The following is an 8,703-nucleotide window of genomic DNA, read 5'->3' on the forward strand; positions in this document are numbered from 1 at the left end:
GAGTCCAGAATAGAATCTCTTTTGAGGGCATGAAAAGAACCTTCCTTGAGTAGGCAAGTCAGGGGCTGATTATCCCAGTTTCTGATTAGGTGTTTTGTCTGATGACTATGAGCTAATAATAACTGACATTTGCATTGTACTTTCCTTAGTATAACAGATTTTAAGGGACCTTAGAGGTCATCAAAGTCAACCCCCTGACTTTGTTGATGAGGAAACTTGAGGCACAGAAAGGCTAAGTGATTTCCCTTGAGCAAGTCAGGCAGTGGGACAAATCTAGGAGCATTGAATGCAGGTCCCCCAATTCCAAATTTAATTTTTTTTCCAGTACAGTGGGGTCAAATTCACACAGAAGTGGGGGCGAGGGGGAATGGCACTAAACTGTACATAAGGATCCCTGCAGGTCATGTGTTGACTTAGAAAACCACACATGTTTATATGTTTCTTTTTATTAATGTATCGACAAATTAAAATCAAAAAGGAATTTTTTAAATTTTAAAATTTTTAATTTTTAAAATTAAAAAGGAATTTTATCTGGTTCAGGGCCTACCCAAGAATACTGTGAAGGCCACGTTTGATACCTTTACACTACAGCATACTACCTCACCTACGGTAGCTCATTTGAGCCTTCCAACAACCCTCTGAGGTAGGTATGATTATGCCCATTTTAGAAATGAGGAATGGGCATGATCACAGCCATTTTAGAGATGAGGAAAGTAAAACTCACAGGGATTAGTAATTTGTACATGATCACTCAGCTAAAGGCAGATTTGAAACCCAAATCTTTCTGATTCTCAAATTCACAACTTTCTCAAGTATACCGTTCTACTTCTTAAAATGAACTTTCTGAAGAGAGATTAAAAAGTGACTCATCTAATAAAATATGGATTCGTTGACCTTGTTCTGTGATTGTTATCAAATCTCAGGATACACAAGGGGCACAGACTGTCTGCCGATTTGGGGAACCTTTTGACAGGATGCATTTTCTAGGACACAGTCTAATATAGGAAAAATAACTGTCATTTTAAGAGTTAGAAACTTACCTTCAAGCCCCAGTTCTATCATTTACTAGCTGTGTGACTCGACAATTCTTTGAACCTCTCTGAACCTTAGTTTCCTCATCTATAAAATGGTAATAAAAATGTATGACCTAACTACCTCTGTAGGTTGTGAGAATGGCACTTTGTTAACTTTAATGTGAATTATTATTATTTTGTTATTGTTGTTATTGTCTCCAATGTTGTTATAGAATACAGAATGAATTCAATTTATTTCAGGATGACAACTAAAATAGATAAAAATCTCCAGAGGGATGGCCTTGAATTGTCTTTTCTTCCAGTAGGAGCCAGGCTGATGAGAAAAGAAAAATAATCAAGCAATTAGAGTATTAGCAATGAAAGGGATCTTCGAAATTAATTTGTCCAGCCACCTTGTGTTACTTTGTATTCCCCTCAAATGGCTAAAGGCCAGATCCCTCTTCCTGCCCAGAACTGGCCTCCTTAGGAATCCTTGAAGATGCCCCAGAGTTTAAGGCTGCCTGGGACTGCGGTTGCCACCCAGGCAGCCCATTCTTGTCCTGGTATGTGGTTTGTGGACTTGTAAGCCCCACTAGGAGGCGCCAGATTGTCAGGGAAATCTCTTTTTCCATATTTGATTTGCTTTTTTTCCATCTCCCCTCCAACTGTGTCTCCTTTCCCATCATGTCTAAGTACACAGCTGTCAAATCTAACCTGCTGTCCCCAGTCCTTACCTCCCCACTCTCCTGGCTCTCTTCTGATGATATGATGTTTTTGTGGATGTTTGTGACTGAGAAATTCTATGGGTTTGCCCACAGACCTATAACATGACTGGAGGAAGCTCTCTTGGGCTAAAGTTGAATATGTTGAATATAGAATTATTCAGCCTCCATTCATCAAAAGCCTTTAAGTGGGCACTATAAGGTCAATGAAAGTTTTGAGGCTCACTGAAATCCATGTGGCCTGTTGACTTTACTGATCAAATTGATTTTCTAAATAGGATTAATGCACATATACCAGGACCTAATAAGCTATTAAAGCTTCCAACTGCACTGGGACTTTGGGATCCCCCCTATATATGGTCCTCAAATTAGCCCTGAACAGTACCTAATGACAGCTGCTTATTGACTGAAATCAGGGGCAAGTTCAATCATAGGTTCAAAGGATTATAGTTCTGGAGCTGGAAAGTTGTTCAGAGGCCACATCTAGTCCAGCCCCTTCATCTGGGGCAGCTAGTTGCAACAGTAGATAGAGCACTGGGTCTGCGGTGAAGAAGTCTCATCTTCCTGAGTTCAAATCTGGCCTCAGACTTCTACTTACCGTGTGAGCCTGGGCAAGCCACTTAACCTTGTTTGCTTGTGTTTCTTCATCTGTAAAATCAACTGGAAAAGGAAATGGAAAACCACTCTAGTATCTCTGCCAAGAAAACCCTAAATGGGGTCACAGAATGGAACAGGACTGAATCACAACAACAATAAAAGTTTAGAATTTTACTTCCATTTAATTTTGTCCTCTAGACCTTTTCTGTGTGCATGCTATTAGGAAGGCTGCTAGTTTTCTGGGATTTTTTTTCTTTCTGTATTTTCTGAAATACATAGCACCTTTTGCTATGTTTTTCAGAGAAAAATTCAGATCGATAATAACAAAAGTTGATTATCATTTCAAAAGATAAGACCTAAAAGGAAATTAAGTCACCATATCCAATCCATCATTTCAGGGGTGTGGAAACTGAGGCTGAGTGACTTGGTCAAAATTATGCAGTTAATAATAATAATGGCTTGGGAAGGCCAGGTGGCACCAGTGAGTAAGTGCACCAGGAGACCCAGGATCGGTTCCGGCCTCAGATACTTAACACCCACACAAAATAACTGGCCGTGTAACCTTGAGCAAGTTACTTAACCCCAATTGCTTTAAATAATAATAATAATAATAATGGCTAATATTTAGTTGGGTCTTGAATATTTAGGCACTTTTCATATATTATCTTATTTGTAATGAGCTCTCAGAACCAGGATTTAAACTCAGGCACTCTACCTCCAAAGCCGGCACTCCTTTCAATACTCTAACTGAAATTAAATTCTGCTGTGCCTTAGTTTTCATATACAGCCATGACAGAAAAGAAAAGGGAAGGGAAGGGAAGGAAAAGAAAAAAGGAGGGAAAAAAAGAAAAAAGAGAAAAGAAAAGTGATGTTTCTGGGCAATTTACCATCTGGTGATAAGCCTCTTTGAATTCAGCTAGTCTGGGAGTTATCAGATAATGGGTGGTGGAGCCAGATTCCAAACCAGTTCAATAATATCTGTCAAAGCTCACCTGTGGTCTCTTCTATGCCCCAGTGAGGCATTGGTATATTATTTTAGTGAAAGTAGGTTATGATTACTTATGATAATAACTCAAGAGCCAGACTGACATAGTGAATAGATAGCTGACTTGAAACCAAGAAAATCTGTGTTCAAATCTTATTTCATACACATACTAGCTGTGCAACCCTGGGTAAGTCACTTACCTTCTTAGGGTTCTAGACAGGTCTAGATTGTAAGTTGTAGAAAATATGTTGACCTTCATTAGTGGAGGGAATTACTTCACCTGGCAGTTTCTTTACACCAATGAAATCAGAGCTCTAATTCCTATTGTGATAATAATTCACTTTTATATTACATTGTAGGACAGTACTTTCAAGCTTAAATAGAAAAAAGGAGCCAGTAAAACATATCTAAGGATCTCTGAGGGCCACATCTTGACTTAGAAAACCACATACTGACACAATCTACATTTTATTATATTTTCATTTATTATGCTAAATGATTCCCAACTACATTCAGGATTTTTGTTTGCTACAGGTCCTGTGTCTGACATTAGATATCTAAGATGTCTGAAAATCTAGAGTTTCAGAATACTTTCATTTTATCTCATTTGCTTCTTACTTGAACTATGTATTTCACTAAGGTGATGTATTATTATCCCCATTTTACAGAGCTGATTTTTTTTTCTTGGTTGGGACCTGTAATTTCACCTGTGAGGGGAACTTCCTAGTAGGGAAACTCCCTCTGTTAATGCAAATAGACAGCTAACTCTTCTGATTTATAGTCTCTACTTAGAGAATTATCTGGGACACAGAAAGGCAAAGAAACTTGCTCATGGCGCCAATGCTGATGAGAATCAGAGGCAAGATTTGGACTTGGGTTTGCCTTACTCTAAGGTTTGTCTTCTACGCTATACAGGATGCTGTAGCGGCAACCACACCTAGGATGGCTGCTAGCATAGGTTCTTAGATCTGCTTTCATAGGAAAGATAGCTGTTTATGGAGTCAACAATCTTTTTTAATTACATTTACCAGTTCAGGGGAAAAGTCAGCACTCTGAACTTGAGAGAAAATATAAGCAGAGAAATAAAAACCAACAGACAGGGCTCTGACTGCCTGAATCAACTACACTTTACATATATCCCTAGATCAAGAGAGACTTTACATCTGAGCAGTAGAGGAGCTCTGGACATATGGCCACTCAGAATCTCAACTAGGGAATCACAAGATCCTTCTTGTAGGTGAGCTCCCCAAAAAATACAAACTCAGGATAGGTACATATATACATATACATATATGTATCCACTTCTCAGAGCCAGAAAACATTACAATCCCTGACTCAGTGCTTAGAAATTAGCAAAAGATATGAAAGCCTTCCTACAAGCAGGTCTTCCCTAAGTAAGTTTCCCTTAAAGGGCTTCATGAGGCCTATTAATGGGCTGGAAATATCTTATATCTCATTAACATTACAGATGTGAGTGCTCATCTCATAGTGATGTAGCACATTTAAAGTATTATCTCCCTTGAAACTTATAGCAACATTGTAAGAAATAAGAAAGGCTTCTAGGGAATAGAGGATAGAGCCTTGGACTAAGAGTCAGGAAGACCTGAGTTCAAATTCTACCTCGGATGCTTACTAGTCATGTAACCTTTAGCAAATCATTTAACCTTTCTTGGACTCCATTTTCTCATCTGTAAAATGGACACAATAATAATACCACCCTCCCAGGGTTGTTGTTAGGATAAAATGAAATAACATATGTAAAGCACTTTGCAAGCCTTACAATTTTATATAAGAGCTAGATATTACTACTCTTATTATCAATGTTTTAAGGTAGAACTATATTATTATTATTCTCATTTTAAAGATGAGAAAACTGTGCCACAGAGAAATTGAGAGACATATGGTTAGTATCAGAGACCTGATTCCGAGCCAGGTCTCTCCTACTTCCAGAACTCCTAAGTCCAGAACTCTTTCTGCCTCTCTAAGACACTTCAGATGAGGAAAGTGAGACCCACATTAACTGACTTGCCCCCAAGTGACACAACTAGTAAGTACCTAGGACACATCTCAACTCTCCTGAGTCAGATTTTGAGTCCCGTCATTTCCAAGATACAGAAACTTTAAATCTTTCCACAGGTACCTCCCCCCCCCCACCATTTTATTCTCTTTGTGTGCTCTCAAAACCAGAAGAATACATAGGACCTGATAGATTTATTACCAGATACCCAATATTATTATTCATTTTCTTTTAACTTTGCAAAACCTCTGCTAAAGGAAGGGTCTGATATTAATCATTCACACCTTAGTATGAATGTGTAGTGAGTTACCCCTCCTGGGAGAATTCACAATGCAAGTCTTCTTTCTTATTTGGCAATGAGGTTTTGGGATCCGTTACAGGACTTTCCGGTATCATTCAGCAGGTGGGAGGAGGAGGAGGAGGAAGAGGAGGAGGAGGAGGAGGAAGAGGAAGAGGAGGAGAAGGAGGAGGAGGAGACATTTTCCTGGCTCTTTGAAACCTCAAAGATAGTTCTCTAGTCTGTCTAGGCATAAAGATCAGTCTTACTTGGGGATTAAATAAAAACAAACCAAGAATCTGCTTTTATTTTCCCATAGCTTACCAAAAGTATCTTGCCACCCACTGTAGGGCAGCAAGATCTACACAGCATCTTTGGAAATACCAATAAATGATTACCTTCTCCAACTGTTTCAGTCTTTAGTAAAGACTCTCTCCTTCCCAGAGCTGATTCTCTGCTCTCTGTCATTCCTATAGTGTGTGAAACTTCTTCTCTGGGTAAAATCTTACACAGTTCCATAGAATGGGAAGCAAAAACTGTTCTTATGATTGTGCTCAAGGATGTGATAAGGCAGGCCCAATTAATTACCAGAGGCAACCTGTTACAGTGGAAAGCTTGGAGCATTTGGAGTCACAGCTCAGACACTTGTCAGCTTCTCAACAATGCACAAGCCATTTAATGTCTTAGGAATCACAGTTTCCTCATCTGCAAAATGGAGATAATAATATTTGTGCTACCTGCCTCCTGGGGCTACCGTCAGGAAAGTACTTTGCAAAGAAACATTAGTTATGATATTGACCAGCAGGGGATTGATGGTCTAGAGATTCTTTTCCTTTTTTCTTTCCTTTTCTTTTTTCTTCCTTCCTTCCTTTTTTTGTTGGCCCCTTGGTTTTCTTCAAGTCTCTGCCTGCCTCTATATAAAATTTCATGTGAAAATGTAAGGGGAATACTGAGGAATGCAGCTTAGCTTGTCTGTCTTTCCACCGTAGGAAAGCTTGTGGCCTCCATCCTTTGGTCCTTGCTCTGGCAAAGTTCCCATGAACCTCAGTGGGAACCCTGCCAGAAGCAAGATGGTAAGGCTGGCCCCAGTGTTGTCAAAGCAAATTAGCTCTGTCTATCTTCCTGGCTGAGTGCTGGAGTTCTTTGCACTCCTTTATTTGGTTTTTAACCGCTTGTGGTTTAGCATATTTGTATCTCCACGAATAGGCAGACCTTTAAAATGTGGTACAGTTCTTTTTTTTTATGAGGGAAGTAAATTTAATTTACAACATAGACATAATATGCATATGTCTGCACACACACACATACACACACACAAAACATATTGATCAGACCAGTTTTCCTTTAGCATACTTAATACGCAAAGAGAGTGAAACATTTCTCTAGCATCAATATGCTCTGTTTCATCCAGAATCAGAGAAACAGGACTGATAAGAACCTTGTGGAGTTTTTAACCTTTCTCTGAGATAGCATCAGTAAACAGGCGTTAGTAAACTTAATCTAATAGATTAGGTCAATGGCTAAAGCTAAAGCTATAGGATGCCAAAAATAACAGCCAGTCTAAATAAGTGAAAAAAAATCAGTTTAACTGGCTCTGGGACTGAATGGACCTGTTGTTTGACTTGATTGTCTGGTCGGTTCTGTCAAAATGTCATTCTAGGAGCCGCATGTACACACAGGCAGAGGCTAAAAGAGAAGAAAGAACAGTCTACAGCCACACTTTGATTATTTGAGCTAATATTGGAGGAAAGAGACACTATTAAATAGAAAAACATGGGACTAGATGGGACCTTACAGTCCATCTCATCCAATTTCTTATTTTATAGATGAGGAAACTGAGGCCCTAAGAGCTTCAGTAACTAGGTAGTACAGTGAATGGAGCACTGAACCCATAGTCAGCAAGATCTAAGTTCAAATCGAACCTCAGACACTTGTTAGATGTTGTCTAGGAAAGTCATTTTATAAACCTCAGCCTCAATTTCCTCATCTATAAAAATAGGAATAAAAATAGTACATAGCTCTCATATAATCTTATTTGGTACTTGCAACAACCCTGAGAGTTAGTTGCTATTATTATCCTAATATGTAATATTATATATAATATATATAATATTATATCATATGTATATGCATGTGTATATGTATATAGTGTTTGGCAATATTTAAAAGACAATACAAATGTTAGCTATCAAAGTGACTTGACCAGGATCACACAGGCAGTAAGTAGAAGGTCCTTCAACTCCAAATCTAGAACACTTTCCACTTGGTCAAGGTGTTTTTATGAATAACTCAAACTTGTTAATCCTTAACCATGAGATAGGCTCATGGGATCATTGACCCAGAACTGGTAGGGAACTCAGAAGCCTTCTAGCCTAACACCTTCATTTTAGAAATGAGGAAACTGAGGCCCAGGGAGGTTAAAAGACTTACCCAAAGTTACATAAGTAGAAGGCATCAGAGGTAGTATTTGAATTCAGGTCCCTTGAGTCTAGAGTCAATGCTCTTTTCATTGTGAGGCACACACTCAGATCTTTAGATGAGAGGTTCTTAACCTAGAGTCCATGGATAGATTTTAGAGGATTCTTGAACTTGGATAGGAAAAATATACTGCTTTTCTATCTCAATATAATGAGTTTCCCTTGTAATCCTGTGTATTTTATGTTATGAACTTTACAACATAATTCTGAGAAGGGGAAAGGGGATCCATAGGCTTCATTCACCACACTGCCAAAGGGGTCCATGACACAATTGAGGTTAAGAATCCCTGATTTAGATTTTCCTACACACCCTACTGTACTCACAGCCATAAGCCCCATTACTAGTCCCTCAGCTAGGCGAATAGGAGAAGGGGAAGGAGGAGGAGAACGAGGGTCCTTGCAAATAATCCACAAAACAGATATTTCACTTACAGATCATTCAGCTATCTTGAGCTCCAAGTGGCCATAAAATCTTACCCATATTTTGCCTTCATTTTATGTATTCATTTTGTGGCCGCCTGCCTTATCCCACAAAACTTTGCCAAATAACAAAACAGTGATCCATATTAAAAACATTTTAAGGAAGCTCACCCAAAGTCTCTGTGAAACTCTGAG

General features: G+C 38.8%; 1 long non-coding RNA gene across 1 annotated transcript; it reads right to left on the reverse strand.

Annotated features, from left to right (window-relative positions):
• Positions 1–434: 434 nt before the first annotated feature.
• Positions 435–6,227, reverse strand: LOC138168383 (uncharacterized). Its single transcript, XR_011170098.1, has 3 exons — positions 6,010–6,227; positions 2,334–2,395; positions 435–1,347 (listed from the first exon to the last, which is right to left on the reverse strand). It is a non-coding gene; the product is annotated as an uncharacterized lncRNA (long non-coding RNA).
• Between the last annotated feature and the right edge of the window lie 2,476 nt (positions 6,228–8,703).

This window comes from Petaurus breviceps, unplaced genomic scaffold, assembly GCF_028583685.1.
Source record: "Petaurus breviceps papuanus isolate PSGF00001 unplaced genomic scaffold, PetGlider_PUasm1.0 37, whole genome shotgun sequence".
Classification (NCBI taxonomy): Eukaryota; Metazoa; Chordata; class Mammalia; order Diprotodontia; family Petauridae; genus Petaurus; species Petaurus breviceps.